Below are 21,646 nucleotides of genomic sequence, written 5' to 3'. Positions count from 1 at the left end.
AATTCCTGAATTTGTTTCGGCAATGATCTAGAATGAGTGGATGAGACTCGAAAAGTTCTAAGTATTTCATGTGCGTAATTTTTATTAACATTATTGTCATATGCATAAAAAAGGTTCTCATTGGAAAGACCATCCGTAATGAGTCAAAAATATAGGATTTTACACGTAGGAAATTTGAGAAATGTCTTTCACAACTAGGACTGAAATAACACCGCACGAAACTGGATGATTTTATCGAGCACAGAAAGCTGCTGAGGCATGTGGGAAGTAGCGTCAAGGGCCACAGCTTGGCGCCACACTTTTAGCCGTAGCGCCAGACGCCAGTATTGGCGCCAGGCGCTACAGTTAAAAGTTGGCGCCAGTCTCTGTTTGATGGCGCCAATTTCCCCCAATACCGAGCCAGAAATATGCGTTCTAATTTTGACCAGTTTTTCGTATTGTTAGCTCGATCCTACTTCCTGATTGAATTTTTTCTCACTTTTCTAAAACCCATATGTGTTCTACATATGGACATAGCCCTCTGGGAATTCATGCTCCATCTACCCGATTGAACGCTCCGTGCAACAAAGGGTACATCCGAGATGTTGAATTCACCAAACCATGGAAGCGAGTTTTTTTTTTCTAAAACTCGCGGTGTCCCATCCACTCGCGCCAACCCTTCACGGTTAGGCTTTCGCGCGGTGCATCCGGACAATTAACCATGGACCCTATTTGATTAAATCATATCCCGAACTTTAGAGAACTAGAGCCATGGTTAGGTTGCGAACTCATTGCATCATATTGTGCCTACTTGACTAATTGTGCATTATTTGTTGTGCATATATATTCTATGTTTCTCTTAATCGTTTGTTGATTTGTGTTGAGACTAAAATTAATGACTTAAAGAACTTTGCCTAATTAATTAATTAATTAATTTGAGTCAATAAAGTCTATTTTTTTTAATCGGAATTGACCTAGTACGACTTTAGGCATACCCCAGTTGACTAATAATACCGAAAACAGTCCCAGACCGAAGCTCCAATATTGGCGCCAAAGTCTGAGTTGTAGCGCCACATTATAGTGTGTAGCGCCAGACATTAACTAAATTGTCTGGCGCCAACCACCATAGTGTGACGCCAGTCCTGTCGCTTGGCCGACAGTTCAGATTATTTGTCGAGTCATCACCTAATGTCTAATTAATTAGTTTTCTGTTTAATTCGGTTAATTTTGCTGACAATAATGCTTAATTGAATCGATGTTCGAGTTTAGGCACTAAGTCCCATGGTCTTACACAAGAGTCCAAGCATGTCACTTACACTCAATGCACACACCAATACACATGTTTTGACCATGATTAAGAGAGTCTTGTGTGCGCGTTTTTTTCCGTCATTTTTTTTAAGGGGGTAAGTCGGATATTGATCTTCCAATATAAATAATAATACTTAGTTCCCTAAAAATATGTACATTATTGTTGCCAAAAATATGCATACTTTTTTTTTAAACCATAAAGTCAAGTTGATTCGAGTCAAGTAATTAAAACGCAAAATGGCTTAATTTACAGCGCGTGGTCAAGAAAGGAAGGACGATTAATCAAAGATAACCTCTTCGTACAAGTCCAACTTTTCGACAAACCTATAGCCCGCAAGAGGAAATCAAGAGTTATAATGGCAACTCAAGAAGAAGTCAATGATCTCAAGAACCAACTGGCTACTGTAACTGAGACACTGAAGCTTCTCGCACTTAAGATCGATGATCCCGTGAAACAACAACAAATGGACCTCATGCAAGAGAGCCTAAGCAAGTTGTCCAGCAACTACAAGTTTCAATAACTCACTTCCCAAGGGGTCTCGATGGATAAAGATCTTCTTCCGCAGAAGTTTAGCGCCAACGACATCCCAAAATTCAGGGCGATTGACAACCCTTACTTCCATTTAAGAGCATTTGAAACAATAATGAGTATCAAGGGTATCGATAAGAAGGTCTTCCCTTCTCTGTTCTCACTATCTCTCGAGACCGTCTGCCAACAATGGTTCTTTTCTCTCGAAAAAGAAAAGACCTCTACCTGGGAATCTATAGCAAACGCTTTCGTTGATAGGTACAAATGCAACATTCAAGTCAAAACTAACCATAGAGAACTTGAAATCCTCAAACAGAAAGAGAATGAAGGCTTCACTTCTTTCTTTAACAAGTGGAGAGAAACCTCAGCTAAAATGATTGAGGTACCAAGTGAAAAAGAGTCCGTGAGACTGTTCATTAAAAATCTCCAAGAAAAATATTCCAAACATCTTAAATATCAAAATAACCTTCATACCTTTAAGGCTGTTTATGATATTGGGATCAATATTGAAGATGACTTGGTTAAATCTAAAGCTGCCAACAATAGCTCCAACAGTGGCTGGAAAGGAAAGAAGAACGACAATCCTTCTTCTTCCAAAACCGCCCACTCAAACAACGTTAGCACCTTTAATCTAGGAGAAGTCCTCGCCATGAACAACCCAGGACAAAGGAAACCATTTAGGAGGAAATTCACTCCTATTGGAATGAGTTATGACACCGCATTTGATCGATTAAATGCAAAAGGTCTTATAACTCCCATTGGACCATTTGGGGATCCACCAGTTGAGAAGAGGTCGGCTAACTGGAACCCCAACGCACATTGCAAATATCACCAAGGTAGGGGCCATTCTACTGAAAGCTGTTGGAAGCTTAAGGAAGCTATCCAAGACCTAATTGACAATAACAAAATGCCGTTGCCCCCTGCCAGTAAGAAGCCAAGCATTGACAATGCACCTCTAGCTCATACTTTGGTCATCTCCGATGAAGAAAACAAAGTTGACCCCTCATCACTCATTAAGCCTGTCAAAGAAATCAATGTCGAAGAAAAAGGAGAAGAGATCTTTTTCGATGTCAGAGAAAACCTTCCAGAACCAGCAAACAAGGAAGACATACAATTGCTCACATTGTCTATGAGGAGGCATCGCAACTATTACGTGAAGCTCTCAAAGTTATGAGCGGAATTCACAAGAAATATGATGAACTTCCATGTCCAAAGGAAGAACCTAAAAAAGAATTCACACCATTGAAAACGACTTATGAGGCAAAGTATTTTCCCTTACAAGTCACCGAAAACCCAAGAAGAGCAATAGAGTTTACACTCCAATTGGGATCCCATATGCACAAATGTTCGAAATGCTCTCCGAGAGTGGCAAGGTCAAACCTCTCGAACCGAGACCATTTGAATCATTAAAAAGGACAGATAGATATTACCGTCAGTACCATCAGTTAGGGGGGCACACCATAGAAAACTGTTTCAAATTCAAGGATTTGGTGCAGAAAATGATTGATGAAAAGGAATTAATCCAAGTTCAACAAGAAGAGGACATAACCGTCAATGGAGTGTGGGACAGTGATGAAGAAGATGTCTACCTAAAGGACATAGTAGGACCTTCACCTTCCGTATCATACACCACAGACGACATTTGGGCTGAAGAAGATTCATCAATAGACGTCCTCACAAGATCCGGGAGGATGCAACCTCCCGTTTCAACACAACCTATGCGTACTGTACAAAAAGTTCCCATACCTATCATCGAAGACAAAGACTTCGTTAAACAATTCAAGAAGACAAAAGTTGAGATGAATGTGTGGAAGCTCCTAGCAACATCTCGAGAACATAGGTTGGCTGTAATGAATGCCTTGGATAAAATCAGGATAGATTCTGACACCACTCCTGAGGGACTAGCTAACTTCCTCACAAGTGACCTTCCTAGTCCGATTAATCTAATCATCTTCTCTGACAAAGATTTACCCCCAGAAGGTGACAAACACTACAAGGCGTTAAACCTCACGGTAGTCTGCAAAAGGATGAATGTTCCCATGACTCTTGTAGACAATGGATCAGCTATAAATGTCTGTCCACTTAGAACCGCGAGGATTCTCGGAATAAAGGATGAGGATTTAACTCCGTCCACACAAGGAATAAGAGCTTACGATAATACTCGCCGTCAAGCTCTTGGCAAAATAACCCTAAATGTGACGGCAGGAGAAATAGAACATGCTACTACTTTTCAAGTAGTAGACATCAAAGCCTAATTCAATCTGTTGTTAGGACGCCCTTGGCTCCATGATCTAAAGGCCGTCCCTTCATCTCTCCACCAACAAGTGAAAGCCATAGTTGGAGGAATTCCAATCACTATTGACGCTTCGCCAATGAGGATCAAATCCATAGAAAATCCAATCATCAACATGGAGCACGACGAAGATGACGAAGACCTATGGGGCTTTAACGAAGAAGTCTCCTTAATCCAAGAGGATGAAAGGACATCTCTTTGCCACGACCCCCATTCCAACATGATCGACAACACCATGCTGAAGAAACAAGGACACTTCCCTGGGATGACCCTAGGAAAGAAGAAGGGGATAGCAAAATCGGTGGAGTCACCTGGCCTCCCTAAACTAGATACTTTCGGACTTGGCTTCGAACCGACTCGGAAAGATCTCAAGCGAGCCCAGGACAAGTTGAAAGCACGTAGGTACGCTCGCATTGAAAAGAAAGCAATTCCAATGGGTCAGTACCCTCTTACGCTTAATGGTCAGTTTATTAAAAGAAGGAGAGGACTATCCATGCCATGAATTTCCCGAGCCATTTGTTGTAAATGGCATACGACAACCAGGATTCGAGATTTTCTTGGATTGCTACTTCACTGACGAAATCCCAACTCCCGTCCATAAGGAGAAAGCACCCCCATGCTTTGACTTTAACGTCATGGGGTTACTGTTTGGGCGAGAAAAGAATGAGCCAGCGTAGGAGGAAGATAACTCCTCACTCATTCAAACGGTCCTACAAAGCGAAAAATTCGACCCCTCGAAGCTAATTACTCTAGCCGAAGGATCATTACAAGGGTGGCGCAAGACTATCAAGGTGACTACTCCGAGTGGAAGGAAGATATCAATCACGACAGGTCAAGGGCCGATGTTCGAAGAGTCGTCGGAGTCAGAGTCCGAGTCAGAGTCTTTCCCTTTAGATTCTTCTAAGTCTTTAGCAATAACGCCTCCCCTTCTTATTTCTTCTCCTAGGATAGTTAGTGATCCAGTCCCTGAGGACATATCACTCTTTGATAAAATGATCTCAGAGTATAATAATATTTCTCTTTCTCCTTACTTCTCGTGTTCTTCCTTAACCCAAGATGACGAGCATTGCTTAGCTAACGATGAAAAAGATAAAGAAATTATTAAAGCAATGGAAACACTTGAAAAGAAAACACCAGTAATTGAAGAGACTAAAACAGTTGACATCTCGAATGATTCAACTCGTAAAAGAGAAGTTAAAATCGGACTAACGTTGAATAAACAAGAAAGAACCGATTTAATCAACTTACTTAAAGAATTTATTGATGTATTTGCTTGGTCATATGAAGATATGCCAGGCATTAACAGAGAAATAGCTCAACACACTATACCACTAATCCTAGGAATGAAACTTGTAAAACAAAAGTTGCGTCGAATGAAACCCGACGTAGCACTTAAAATAAAAGAAGAAGTTCAAAAACAAATAACTGCAGGTTTCATCAAGGTATCCAAATACCCCGAATGGGTGGCCAACGTCGTCCCAGTTCCAAAGAAAGACGGAAGGTTAAGGATGTGTGTCGACTATCGAGATTTAAATAAGGCAAGTCCAAAGGACGACTTCCCTTTGCCACACATCGATATTCTGGTAGACAACACGGCAAATCACGCGCTTCTCTCATTCATGGACGGATATGCAGGGTACAAAAATATTCTCATGGCAGAAGAAGACATGGAGAAAACGACCTTTATCACACCATGGGGCACTTACTGCTACACGGTAATGCCATTTGGGTTGAAAAACGCAGGTGCTACTCACCAACGTGCAGCAACTGCCTTACTCCATGACATGATGCATAAAGAAGTTGAAGTATATGTCGACGACATGATTGTGAAGTCAAAGGATCGTCCAGGCCATCAAGTAGCCTTAAGGAAATTTTTCGAAAGGCTAAGAAAATATAATATGAGGTTGAATCCATCAAAATGTGCTTTTGGAGTCACCTCGGGCAAACTCTTGGGATACTTCATAAGCTCTAGAGGAATAAAGATAGATCCAACCAAGATTAAAGCAATCATGTCGATGCCACCGCCCAAGACCGAGAAACGGATTCGAGGATTTATTGGCCAGTTGCAATACATAAGTAGGTTCATATCAAAACTAACAACGATATGTGAACCAATCTTCGAAAAGCTCTAGAAGAATGTACCAGTAATATGGGATGATGAGTGTCAAAAAGCCTTTGACAGGATCAAAGCCTATCTCGAAAATCCTCCCGTATTAGCGCCAGCACTTCCCGGAATACCTCTTAGGTTATACTTGACGGTTACCAAAGAGACAATGGGAGTCATGCTAGCACAAGAGGTAGAAAGCAAAGAGAATGCAATCTATTACCTGAGCAAGAAAATGCTCGAATACGAAACACGCTATACACCGCTAGAGAAATTGTGCCTCGCTTTGGTGTGGGCCACAACTAAGTTGAGACATTACATGTTGGTACATACCGTTTTCGTAGTATCCCGATTGGATCCATTCAAATATTTGTTCGAGAAATCAACACTCAATGGACGTATTTCAAGATGGATAGTCAACTTAGCCAAGTTTGATGTGCGGTTTATGCCACAAAAAGCTATTAAAGGATCTGTGGTGTCAGACTTTCTGGCAGACTTTCCAATAGAAGACCCGACACCAATACAGGACAATGAATTTCAAGATGAAGATTTGATGGTCACCGAAGATGATACTTGGACCCTGTATTTCGACGGAGCCTCAAACCAAAAGGGATGTGGCGTCGGAGTGCTACTAGTATCACCTAAAGAGGAACACGTTCCAATCTCAATAAAGCTTGATTTCGACGTCACCAACAACGCTGCTGAATATGAAGCATGCGTGGTATGCCTTGAAACAGCCCTGGCATTGGGAGTAAAGAAGTTAAGGATATTCGGAGACTCTTCTTTGATTATCAATCAGATATCTAAAAGGTGAAAAGTAAGGAGCGAAAGCCTAGCCCCTTACCAAACTTATCTAGAAACCCTTACCGATCAGTTAGAGAAGGTAGAATACACATATCTACCTAGAGAAGAAAACCAATTTGCTGATGCCTTGGCAAGATTAGCCTCAATGGTTAGGATTCCCACGGAAATCGAGCAAATGCCTCTAACTATCGAAAAAAGGCAAAAACCAGCATATATACAGGCTATAGAAGACGACGACTCAATCCAAGACAAAGAAGAAGAACAAGAAGAAGAACCATGGTACACAGACATACTCAACTATGTTACCAATGGAGAATACCCTCCTCATGCTGACAAAAGAGCAAAGCGAGCATTGAGACTTTTGGCTTCTCAATATGTACTCATAGACAACGAGCTACATAAAAGGGTACCTAAAGGTCGAGCTCTCCTATGCGTAGGAAAGGTGGACGCACAAAGAATAATGAGAATAGTTCATGAAGGAATCTGTGGAACTCATGTAAATGGCAAAATGTTAGTCTAGAAAATAATGCGAGAAGGGTATTATTGGACTACAATGAATATGGACTGCCATCAATATGTGAAAAGATGCCCTAAGTGTCAAATTTATGCCAATTTACAACATGTCCCTCCATCTTTGCTCTACACCTACACATCGCCATGGCCATTCTCTACATGGGGAATTGACATAATTGGCAAAATCACTCCCCCAGGGACAGGAGGCCACTAATTTATTCTAGTAGCAATTTATTACTTTACAAAGTGGGTCGAAGCGCAATCATACGCTAAACTCACTGCAAAACATGTAGCACTCTTTATCGAGAGAAATATCATTTGTCGATATGGAGTCCCACATGAAATGATAAGTGACAATGGAACTCACTTTCAAGCCGAATGTGAAGAATTGCTACATAAATATGGTATCCAACATCATCATTCGTCCCCTTATAGACCTCAAGAAAACGGAGCAGTCGAGGCAGCTAATAAGAATTTAAAGACTATCATCGAGAAAATGACAGAAAATTATAAGGATTGGCCTGACAAGCTCCACTTCGCACTGTGGGGTTATCGCACGTCAATCCGTACATCAACGGGAAATACACCATTTTCTTTGGTATACGGAATGGATGCCGTACAACCTGTTGAACTAGAAATACCATCTCTACGCATTGCACTAGAGAGTAAACTTGATGAAGTTGAATGGACTCGGGCAAGATATGAAGAATTGATCCTACTCGACGAAAAACGATTAGAAGCTCTACATCACACTCAGTGCTATCAAACTCGTATGGCTAGACATTTTAATAAGAAGGTCAAGACAAGAAATATCAAAGTAGGAGATTTGGTATTAAAAACACTAAGGAAAAATGTTTTAGATCCAAGGGGAAAGTTTAGACCAAATTGGTCTGGCCCCTACATTGTCAAAACAATCCTGTCAGGTGGTGTAGAAAAACTAACTGATATGGATGGCAATGAATTCTCAAACATGACCAATCTTGACCAACTTAAAAAAATACTACCCATAATTACTTGAGTAGGATACTCAAGAGAGCTACGTTCGGCCTGATTCCTTAGGAAAGGATACGTAGGCAACCCTTTACGGGTGCGGCCACTTTATTTTTTGACATCTCCGCGTTCTAGAATCAACTAAAAATCAACACAAAGTCGGAAAATTATTGGCGTCGCAGAACAGAGACTGGCGCCAGCCAGAAGCCATTAGCGCCAGCCGATGGTATTGGCGCCTGGCGCCAGACCTCAATAGCTGGCGCCAAACTACAATTACTGGCGCTAATTCAGCAATAAAATCTGGGCGAATTTCGGTGTTTTTCGGAAAATTTTCGACTTCCGTACTCGAAGAATTTCTGGAAAATTAATTCTTTTTCGATTTTCATTGCTTTAGTAAAATCAATTTAAAGTAACAATTTAATTGAAAGCTGAAATTTCATTAATAAAATAAAATTACATTGTTAATGGAATTTAAATAAGGCTGAAATAAATTAACTTTAAATAAAAATTAACAATCTAATAAATCTAAAGCTAAGCAATGTTTTTAATCTTTCTTTTCCTTTTTAGCTCTTTTCCAATTCTTTTCTATTTCCTGCTCTTCATCCATTACTTTAGCTAGTAGGCATCCTTTAGAGGACCTACATTCAATTTTGGAATAGATTGTCTCCCCTTCAGCTAGCACCCCATGCTTCTTTTCCACCCAAGCCTTTTTGTCCGTGGTGTTAGCTTTCCTTTTCCTTTTGTCTCTAGTAGTATTCTTCTTCCTAGGCATTGTAGGTGTTTTGAGTTCAATTCTTGCACCTAAGAGTTCTTTGGCCGGTGTCACCCTGTCAGCTAGACGATTCTTCACATCGGTTCTACCCTGATCAATTGAAGATTTCTTCAGCAACCACTTCCTTACATCATTAGGTAAAGAAGGGGGAACCTTTTGGGTAATCACTTCCTATAAAGGTCTAGCGCTCCAGTAAGTGTCGAATCTATCTACTTCTTGAGATACGGGGTACTCATAGGGAGGACGAAGATCCCCTGAAGGAATATTTTGAAGTAAGCCGTATTGTCTCTTTACCCTGCAAGGATAATAATATGTTACGCGAGACAAGATTGGAAGACGGCAAAGAGGTTGCTTGTTAACACCAACCATCTTTTCTATTTTCCACCATGGGATGACCCACTTGATGGAAAAATCACGTGATTCAAATACTTTCCTCCACCCATGACGCCCAATCTTAGGGATGCGCTTCTTTTTTCTCACAAAACAATTGGGAGTATATTTTTTGATGTCATCCAAAGGGATAATTAACCCTAGCCTCTCCATTAGCCACATCTGTAAGAAATTGCAATGCAAACAAAATTATTATTACAATACAAAAATATATATATATTTTTTTTTCTATAATTAAAAATGTTATTTTTCTACCTGTAATAAAATTGGAGAACCGCGAAACGGTGCTTTTGGGTCCCTTTTCAATTCATCAAGACTAACCATAGTCTCTCCAACTATTAATGGCATCAGATTCCTCCCTGATTCAATTTGTTCTAGTACAGTGGTGATAATTGATTGACCCTCATTATTTTTACCACTACTAAGAAAATATTGATTGAGCATGCAAAATAAAAACGCCCTTCTTCTATATATGTGAAAGGATTCAGAAAGAGGTTTATCAAAATAATAGCGTGTGAATTCTTTCAAATTAACTATATTGCCATCTACTATTTTTGATAAATCCCTATCCTTTAAATTAAAGAAGCGTTCGAAATCCTTATAGTAATATGCATCTACTCTAGGGATTACTACCAGGTCTATTGCAGGGAAGCCTAAGATAGCACCAAATTCCTCCAGCAAAGGGCTAATTTCATCATACCCTATTCTAAAACAATGCGAATCGATATTCCGAAATTCTAGAGCGGTATGTATGAAGTCTAGGTCCAAATCTACCCCTTTGACACCATAAATTCCCCCCAAGTGAAATAAATCTAATTCTTTTCTTTCTCTAGCATTAAGAGATCGACACCATTCATGAGTGTATTGGGTGAAGGTTTTAGTGGCTAAAGACATGATTATTATTTTTTCTAAAGAGGAGAATAATTTTTTCGCTGGAATTATGATAAGAATCGGCTGAGCAGGGGGCTATTTATGTACAAATTGCGAAGAATTTTAATCTGAATGAAATACAGAGTCAGCGTCAATTGGCGTCAAAGCCCCTACATTGGCACCACCCTCCAGAGCTTGGCGCCACACACTAAGTGTAGTGCCTGGCGCTACGCGCCATAGTGTGGCGCCAGCTGGCGCCAAGTCACCAGGGCAGCCGCGCGTGCTCATGTTGCGTTTTTGATATTAAACTTGAGTCGGTTAATGACTTTATGGCCCCGTTTAATTTTCCTAAATATCTTTTCTATCTTTTTTCTTAATTAATTAAATATCGCAATTATTTTTAATTTATTTTATTTCCTTTTATTTTATTTTATTTTAATTTTTAAAAAACCGGCTTTTTTCCGTTTCCTTTTTTATTTTTTCTTTTTGGGGGAGAGAGTCGGATAATATCCTCCATCAATAATAAAAATGACGGAATTTTTTACGCAAAAAATTGTTATCACACTTCTTTTTGCACACACTAACATACACTAACATAATAATAAACAATCAAATGAATTTACGATAACATAAAAATACAAATGTGTCTAAATAATGAGTCAAAGGCAAAAGTTCTATAAAAAATTTAAAATAAAATACATATACAGAAACAGACTACGGCGCCGGAGGACGTAGGCCCATCATGCCATAAAACTGCGCCGTACAAGGAGTCACCTCTCCACCGGTTCCAGCCTCAACACCAGCTCCAGTCTCCGTAGGAGGAGGAAGACTCAAGACAGGACCGCTCCAGCCAAGATAAACCTGAGGCTGAGACCGCGGAGGCTGCTGCGATGACGAGCCAAACTCGTACATCCCACCACCTCTGAAAGCCGAGGTAGCCTCTCCTACCGGTGCAGCAGGAGCACCCTCAGAAGACGATCCCGAGCCCTCAGCAACGTTGGCTCGAGCAACCTCGGAACGACCACCTCTACCTCCTGACGGAGTACGACAACGTCTCGAGCTAGACCTCGCCGGATCTCACCGCCCTTCAGGTCTCGTACGGGTGTGAGAAGCGATGGGTTGGCCCTGCAAAAAATAATTAAATCAGAAACAAGCTAAAACTGAAGCCATAATACAAAAATAATAACTAAAGAAAGGTTACCTCTCGGACGACGTCGTCCCGACGACAGGTGGCCACGTTCCTCATCCGGACGAGCTGGCTCCAGAAAGCATCTATGCATCGTGCCATAGCCGAAACCACCTCGCGTGAGAACTGTCAGAAAAATAAGTCAGTGAAAATACATGATAAATGAACACAAAATTCTGAATTAAAGCTGGGCTTACACTGGTCTGGTGGCGAGGAATCGACCGCTCCACGAAGCGCTCGCCCTCGGGAGCCGGAGAAATCATCTCCTCGATCGGCCCGTATATCCCTTGGTAGTGAATGGACATACAGGGCGGCACAAACTCAGCAGGACCATCCTGATAAAACAGAAAGAAATCAGGAAGGTATTACTTGGGGGCTACTTAGTGAAAAATAAAAAGCTAAGAATCTTACCCTCACATCCTTAGTCGGTACAGGGGGTGGAGCTAATAAAGGTAGTAGCTCCTCAGCGTAACACCGTCCAAGGATCACATGGGACCGCCAGAGGGAACCAGATCCCTCGGCCATGCTCGACAACTGTCCCTCACTGAACATGTTACATGGCGGAGGAGCAGGAACGACGAAAACATCAGAAGAGTGCTGTCTAGCAACTCTCTCTCCTAAATACACAATCGCTCCGTAGGTCCCTAGAAAATAGCGACGCTCAGCAGAGTACTGTGCGGCTAATTCAGGGAATGTCCAATCGCCCCACGGTCGGTATACCACCTCAGGTCCCTACAAAAAAGCACCAATCAAGCAAGAATATGTCTAAAGCACCGCGAAAGAGCAAGATAAACACTAAAAGTCGTACTGAGATGATCCGACTCCGGACACGTGCAGTAGACATGTCCACATGATGGCCGCCCCAAGAGGCGCTCACCGGATATCCCCTCGGCGATGGTCTCACCGGCGCGACGGAAGGAAAATACTCGTAGAACCAGATCTACAAAAAAGTCAAAAGCGTGAGTAAATGCTAACTAACATGTAGGGCTAAACTTTATAGGGAATAATTTTTACCTCTACGACCTTTCAGAAAGTAGACAAAGCAACGTTCGTCCTAAAGGACCGGTGACGACATGAGTCCCTCAGCGCGCGAACGAAATCAGCGTAGGCCAAGCTGGCCCAGTCATAAGTCCCGATCCGCTAGAGATCACGGACAGCAGGGAGGTAGTAAAGCAATGCCCTACTACCCTTGTCAGGGGAGAATGTCCCTGACAATAACATCAGCACAAAGATGCGCACCCGCTGCTCTCGGGTGGTCGCATCATCATCAAGAGCCGCTGCCAGCGTCGAGCGGCGAATCCCTCTAGCACTGAACTGAGTCGTCTCGACCTTAGCTCGGGCCCGAATAGCAATCGGCCCCAACAACTCCTCCACCTTTGGAGAAAAGACGTCGATCCCACCGTCGAACGGCAGCGGCACAGAAGTGAATTCCAGTCCTGTGATGAGACTGAAGTCTGTAGGGGTGACCATCATCTCGCCCTAGGGAAAATGGAAGGTGTTGGTGGTGTCCCAGAAGAACTCCACCAAAGCGCGCAATACGGGGTTACCCCCGCTAAAGGCGACCATAGCCTCGGAGGTCTCGAATAGATTGACTAGCCCGCAGGACTCCCATAGGAGTCTCGTCTCACGGTCCCTGGCGATGTGCATCCTGTACAAATCGCCTAGACCATCACAGCCAAAGTCGTGATGCCGTGTCCTCCCAGGCTCGGTTCCCCGTCTCACCCTCTCAGAAATGTGGTGGACAGGGGCAAAGAACAAAGTCTGCTCGTCCCACTCCGGGAGCCGACCAAGCAAAGTGGACGGCGTGGTGTCGTCGTCCACGGGCTCATGCTCCCGTCTAGTGTTTCGGGACCGTGAACCCGAGCCTCGTTGTCTAGCCATGCTACATTGTGTAGAATCATCATAAATTAAGGTTCTATAGTATCTAAGGTTCGCCTAGCCGCATGATACTATGTTCACAAAAAAAAAAACAGAGTACGTAGTACTAAAACAGAGCATAAATTCAAATTGAGCATGACAGTATTTTTAAAGCAATCAAACAATTTCTTGCAACACTATAGTGATTGTTGTGACAAATTGAACAAGAATTGCTAGCAAAAACATCAAGAACAAACCACATTGTTCTTCACGACCTTAAGAGGTCCAACAATGGCAGATTGCTCATTTCTTCACCAAATTGAGTCAAACAAGTCTCAAATTACTCCCAAGGCAGTATATAAACATAAACAAGCAATTTCATGGCATAAAACTTGATAAACAAAGCAAATTGAGCATCATAGAATTCGAATTTTCATAAAATTCGTGAATAAACATGCCAAGAATTCATAAAAACCGGTGTGAGTTTGAGGAAAAATTACATAGATCGGGAAAGTAGATGAGAAGAGCTTTGATTTGCAACAAATTTGAGCGAAGTTGGTTGAGAAACGAGCAAGCAATGAGCAATTGAAGCTTTCGGTTTCTTCGAGCAGCTTTCGCGACGAACAGAGCCAAGAAATGAACCGAAAACGGGAATTTAAAGAGAAACCCGTGCTGGCGCCAGTCCCTAGGCATTGGCGTCGCCATCTGGGCTTGGCGCCTGGCGCCAACATCAGCGCCTGGCGCTAATGCTAATAGGCTGGCGCTGATGGTTTTTCAGCGACGCCAAAGCACCCAGCCACTTGTTGGGGTTTTGCTAGCCTTCTGCAACATATTTTGGGTTCCTTGGTACGCCAGTTAGCCCCTCTAAGAAATTTGACATGATTAACTAATCGGCTTGATTACATAAAGTGATCGACCTGATAAGAGATCGTCTCACGTAGCTTAAAGCGCCTAAGCATTGGCTCATTAGCAAAACGCACTGACATATAGGTTCAAGAGCAAAAGGCACCGACATATAGGTTCAAGAGCAAAGGGCACCGACATACAGGTTCAAAGCAAAAGAACGCCGACATACAGGCATAGCGGAGGCAAAGTTCAGGCGAACTTTTAAAGATCGACAGGCGTGGATCTTCGGTAATTTCCTTTGGAAAATTATCGTATCAATGCAACTGAAGATTGTTTCGAGAGAAATAATCTTCGATGATATTCCCTTGGACGCGGAATATTATCAATGCGGATGAGGATTATTTCAAGAGAAATAATCTTCTATGGTATTCCCTTGGACGTGGAATATTATCAATGCGGATGAGGATTGTTTCGAGAGAAATGATCTTCGATGATATTCCCTTGGACGCGGAATATTATCATTACGGAGAGGATAGTTTCAGGCGAAGCAATCTTCTAATTTGGAAGCAGTTACAGGCGTAGCGGTTTTCAAGCGGGATGGCATTCTCTAGCTTGCAGGAGGTCATCAAAAAAGTAAAGCGGTAGCAATCGGTTACCTTCAGAGACGTGTGCTCGACGGTGCAAGATACGCGTTTCCTAACTGTTTGTTTGACTTGTGCTAAGATTAAATAAATTAATTACTAAAAGAACTTTGCCTAATTAATTAATGAGTAAAATAAAGTCTAATATTTTAACCAAAATTGACTTAGTACGACTTTAGGCATACCCCTGTTGATCAATAATACCAAAAACAGTTTCAGATCGACGCTCCAGCAATGGCGCAGAAGTTTGAATTGTAGCGCCACTTTGTGGAGTGTGGCGTCTGGCGACAGTTCTTTCGTCTGGCGCTACACTACAAAGAGAGGCGCCACTCCTGTCATTTTGACGACAGTTCGGATTATTGCTCGAGTCATCAATTTTCGTCTAATTAACCTGTTTGCTAAGTAATTCGGTTAAATTTTACTTTTAATAATACCTTGTTAAGTCATTAATTGAGTCTAGGCACCAAGTCCTATGGTCTTACACAAAAGTCCAAGCATGTCACTCACACTAAACGCACACACCAATACACATACTTTGACCATGTCTATGAAAGTCTTGTATGCGCGTTTTTTCCGTCATTTTTTTTAGGGGGGTAAGTCAGATATTAATCCTCCAATATTTTTGTACAAGTCCAACTTTTCGACAAACCCATCGCTCTTAAGAGGAAGGCTAGGACGGCAATGGCAACACAGGAAGAAGTCAATGAGCTCAGGAACCAACTTGTTACCGTGACTGTAGACACCCATTTGTGTCTCCCCAAAACCAAACCCAGTGATGAGTACCTTTCACGTCGAATCATAATCGAATGAAACGAAAGTGTGGAAAGGTCTTGTGTTGCGGAAAGTTTTTATTTCTTTTCTCCTCTCTCTGGTTTTGAAAACTTTATTTTAAGAAAACAGCCAATCCAGTTTGGTTGGTCCATGATATGGGTCCAATAGTAGTGTAGTTGGATGGGGCTTGTAAAGACCTTTCCAACGATATATTATAAGCCCAATTCCGATGAATATTGAGGAAGTTATGGCTAATTTACTAAACTGGGCCCGGTTTGAGCTTTATGTACGGCCCAATGATCTAGGGGAGGGCCTAATATGATTTATCATTCCTAATGCAATTAGGAATGGTTTTGGTCTTCTAGATTCTTCTAGAAAGTTCTTTTCATTCCTAATTCAATTAGCATTGATAAGTTGACTTTGTTGACTTTTCAGAGTTTTAATCAAGATCAAATAGCATTTTCGAAGAAATTATATTATTTTATCTTCCAGTACGGGAAATTTATCAGATTTTCGAAAACGCGTTGAAATCCAGTTTGGCGTCCAACCCAAGGCCTTGGCGCCTGAAACCAGGCTTGGCGCCAGACGCTAGCCATTGGCGCCTGGCGCTAGCCACTGGTGCCTGGCGCCAGCTAGCCAGGGTTGGCGCCAATCCTGTTTTGCGATCGTCAGACTCTGTTTTGTTAAATTATCTTTTTTGGCTGATTTTCTCTATAAATATCGTATCAAAAACTCCGTTTTCATTCACGAATTCTCATTAACAATTAGTTTTAATTAGCTTTCATCTACAATTCATTCATCTACAATCATTCATCATCTACATCTTTCATTCATCAATCATCAACAAACATTAATTCTTTAGCATTCTTTTGATTTCTTCAATTCTTTCTTGCTTTTTCATACAAAATTCCGCATTCGCAAGATCTAGAAACACCTAGCCATATTCGAAGTTGCCTTCGCCCTAGACGTGAAAGGTTTTAATTTCTGAGGGTTTGGTCCCAAATCTCTCTTTCAATTATTTAATTTAATTGCTTTGATTATTATTTTCCTTGAAGTTACTAACGTGTGTATTTTGTTGTTAGAAAGAGGCACGAAGCATCAAAGTAAGTGCTTTAATTGATTAATTGATATTATGATGTAGAAATCATGTTTACATTGTTATTATGATATTCCTAGTATCATGTCTAGGGTATTTTTAATATCAAATATGATTTTTATGATGCTTCTTATCTTCTTTCTAATTTTAATTCATGTTAGTATCATGTTAGGGCTAAAGATTTGATTTTTATTGCTAAGTGACATGCTAGGGTTTGTTATTAATCTGGTTAGTATCATGCCTAGGATCTTACTTTTATTATGCTTTAACATGAATATTGTTATAATTATGATTATTATGATTATTATTGCTATGATTATGATATTCGTTATTGTTCATGATTATTTTAATGATTATTTATTATGTTGCTTGATTATGTTTATTTATTGCTTGATCACACCTTTTATACATGTTAAAGGGAATTTGTACTTGTAATCACGCTTAATAAGATAATTAATAATCTTGTTTAAGGTTAATTGTGATTATAATTCAAGTGATCGCCAATAATAGTTTATTTGTGCATTAATATTCAACCAACATAGATTAAACAGGTTTAGGGTTAATCCTATTGACTGCATGTTAGTCAGAAAGCGCACATGAATACGAGCAGAATAAAGTAGAGGCCTATTATTAGGGCAGGTTCAATCTCTTTTAGGTTGGATTTGTACCATCATCCCCGAACCCTTATTTGGTTCATGACCTTATGGAGTTGACGATCTCTTGGATCGTTAAGAGGTGTAACCTTCATCCTATGAACGGTTTACAAGTTCCTTAAAAACTTGTTGGCGACTCTTTTGCTCTATCTTCTTCCCTTTTGGACTCCATCGTACTTTAGTGTATGATCACAGTGGGGTTCAAGCTAGTGGGATTTTTAAAGGCTTGAAATTATTCCCTACTGTGACTGAGGCACTAAAGATCTTAACCCTCAAGATCGATGATCCCGTGAAACAACAACATGTGGACCTCATGCAAGAGAGTCTGAGCAAGCTATCAAGCGACTACAAGTTTCAAGGGATTAGCTCACAAGGGGTCTCGGTGGACAAAGATCTTCTTCCGCAGAAGTTCAATGCCAACGACATCCCAAAATTCAAGGCAACCGATAACCCTTATTTTCATTTAAGAGCCTTCGAAACAATAATGAGTATTAAGGGTATCGACAAGAAGGTGTTCCCTTCTCTGTTCTCACTATCTCTCGAAACCGTTTGCCAGCAATGGTTCTTTTCTCTCGAGAAAGAAAAAACCTCCACCTTGGAGTGCATAGCAAACACTTTCGTTGATAGATACAAATGCAACATTCAATTTGAGACTGACCATAGGGAACTTGAAATCCTCAAGCAAAAGGAGAATGAAGGCTTCACCTCCTTCTTTAACTAATGGAGAGAAATCTCAGCTAAGATGATTAAGGTGCCAAGTGAAAAAGAGTCTGTAAGGTTATTCATCAAAAACCTTCAAGAAAAATACTCCAAGCATCTCAAATATTAGAATAATCTCCATACCTTCAAGGCCGTCTACGACATTAGAATCAATATTGAAGACGACCTGGCTAAGTTGAAAGCTGCCAACAATAACTCCAACAGTGGCTGGAAAGGCAAGAAGAATGACAATCCTTCTTCTTCCAAAACCACCCACTTAAACAATGTTAGCACTTTTAACCTAGGTGAAGTCCTTGCTATGAATAACCAAGGACAAAAGAAACCATTTAGGAGGAACTTTACTCCTATTGGCATGAGTTATGACACCGCATTTGACCAATTAAATGCAAAAGGTCTTATAACTCCTATTGGACCGTTCGGGGACCCACCAGTCGAAAAAAGGACGGCTAACTGGAACCCCAATGCACATTGCAAGTATCACCAAGGTAGGGGCCATCTTACCGAGAATTGTTGGAAACTTAAAGAAGCTATCCAAGACTTAATCGACAATAACAAACTGTCGTTGCCCCTTGCGAGTAAGAAGCCAAGTATTGATAATGCGCCTCTCGCTTACTCCTTGGCCATCTCTCATGAGGAAAATGAGGTTGATCCCTCGTCTCTCATCAAACCTGTTAAAGAAATCCATGTCATCGAAGAAGACGAGGAGATCTTTTTCGACGCCATGGATAACCTTCCAGAACTAGCAAGTAAAGAGGATATACAATCGCTTACACTGTCTATGATGGAAGGATTGCACTTGCTACGTGAAACTCTCAAGGTTATAAAGGAACTTCAAAAGAAATATGATGAGGTTCCACTCCCAAAAAATGAACCTAAGAGAGAGCTCACACCCATGGGAACGACTTATGAGGCGAGACGTTTTCCTTTACAAGTCACCGAAAAACCCAAGAAAAGTAATAGACTCTACACTCCAATTGGGATCCCATATATACAAATGTTCAAAATGCTCTCCGAGTGGCGAGATTAAACCTCTCGAATCGAGACCATTTGAATCATTGAAAAGGACATATAGATATTACTGTCAATATCATCAATTAGGGGGTCACACTGTCGAAAAAGGTTTTAAATTCAAGGATTTAATTCAGAAAATTATTGATGATAAGAAGCTAGTCCAAGTTCCACAAGAATAGGATGTAAATATTAATGGAGTTTGGGACAGTGACGAAGAAGACGTCTATTTGAAAGACATGGTAGGACCTCCACCTTAGGTGTCATATGCCATGGATGAATTTTGGGTTGAAGAAGATTCATCAATAGACGTCCTCACAAGATCCGGGAGAATGCAACCTCCCATTTCGACACAACCTATGCCAACCACACAGCAAGTTCCCATACCTATCATTGAAGATAATGACATCGTCAAACAATTTAAAAAAACAAAAGTTGAAATGAATGTATAGAAGCTTCTGGCAACATCTCGAGAACATAGGTTGGCTGTAATGAATTCCTTGGACAAAATAGGGATAGATTCTGACACCACTCCTGAGGGATTGGCTAACTTCCTCACGAGTGATCTCCCTAGCCCCATCAATTTGATCACCTTTTCCGACAAGGATTTAACCTCAGAAGGTGACAAACACTATAAGGCATTAAACCTCATAGTGGTTTGCAAGAGAATGAACGTCCATATGACTCTTGTAGACAATGGATCAGCCATTAACGTCTGTCCACTTAGAACTGCGAGAATGCTAGGCATAAGGGATGAAGACTTAACCCTGTCAACACAAGGAATAAGAGCCTACGACAATACTCGTTGTCAAGCTCTTGGTAAAATTACTATGAATGTAACGGCGGGAGCGATAGAACATGCTACTACTTTCCAAGTAGTAGATATTGAAGCTTCATTCAATTTATTGTTGGGACGCCCTTGGCTTCATGACCTAAAGGTCGTCCCCTCATCTCTCCACCAACAAGTAAAAGCCATAGTTGGGGGAATTCCTATCACCATCGATGCTTCTCCTATGAGAATCAAGTCTATAGAAAATCCAATAATTAATGTGGAGCACGATGAAGATGATGAAGATTTGTAGGGCTTTAATGAAGAGGTCTCCTTAATCCAGGAAGATGAAAGGATCCCTCTCTGGCATGACCCCCATTCCAACATGACCGTGAATTCTATTCTGAAAAGGCAAGGACATTTTCCTAGGATGACCCTAGGAAAGAAGAAAGGAATAGCAAAACCGCTAGAGTCACCTGGCCTCCTTAAGTTAGACACTTTCGGACTTGGTTTTGAACCGACTCAAAAAGATCTTAAGCGAGCCCAGGAAAAGTCGAAGGCCCGTAGGGACGCTCGCATTCAAAAGAAAGCAATCCAAATGGATCAGTACCCTCTCACACTTAATGGTCAATTTATAAAAGAAGGAGAGGACTATCCATGCTACGAATTTCTTGAACCATTTGTCGTAAACGGCAAAAGGAAACCGGGATTCGAAATTTTCTTAGATTGCTATTTCATAGACGAAATCCCAACTCCTGTCCATAAGGAGAAAGCACCCCCATGCTTTGACTTTAATGTCATGGGATTATTATTCGGACGAGAAAAGGATGAGCCGACATACAAAGAGGATAACTCCTCTCTCATTCAAACAGTCCTACTAAGTGAAAACTTCGATCCCTCGAAGCTAATCACTCCAGCGGAAGGATCACTACAAGGGTGGCGCAAGACCGTCAAGGTGACTACTCCAAGTGGAAGGAAGATCTCCATCACGACAGGGCAAGGACCGATGTTCGAAGAGTCGTCTGAGTCAGAGTCAGAGTCAGAGTCAGAGTCAGAGTCTCTCCCTATAGAGTCATCTAGGTCTTTAGTTGTAGCACCTTCTCCTTCTATCTCTTCTCCTAGAATAATTAGTGATCAAGTCCCTGAGGACATATCACTCTTTGATGTAATGATCTCAGAGTATAATAATATGACTTCTTCTCATTACTCCTTGTGTTCTTCTTTAACCCAAGATGACGAGCATTGCTTAACTAACAATAGAAAAGACAAAGAACTTATTAAAGAAATGGAAACACTCGAAAAGAAAACACCGATAATTGAAGAAACTGAGACGGTTGATATCTCAAATGATTCAACCAATAAAAGAGAAGTTCAAATCGGACTAACACTTAATGAACAAGAAAGAATGGATTTAATTAACTTGCTTAAAGAATTCATCGATGTATTTGCTTGGTCATACGAAGATATGCCAGGCATTAATAGAGAAATAGCACAACACACCATACCACTAATTCCGGGAATGAAACCTGTAAAAAAAAAAAAGTTAC

The sequence above is a fragment of the Chenopodium album genome, chromosome 8 (genome assembly GCF_948465745.1).
Source record: "Chenopodium album chromosome 8, dcCheAlbu1.1, whole genome shotgun sequence".
In the NCBI taxonomy this organism is placed as follows: domain Eukaryota; kingdom Viridiplantae; phylum Streptophyta; class Magnoliopsida; order Caryophyllales; family Amaranthaceae; genus Chenopodium; species Chenopodium album.
This window is presented reverse-complemented; position numbering follows the sequence as displayed.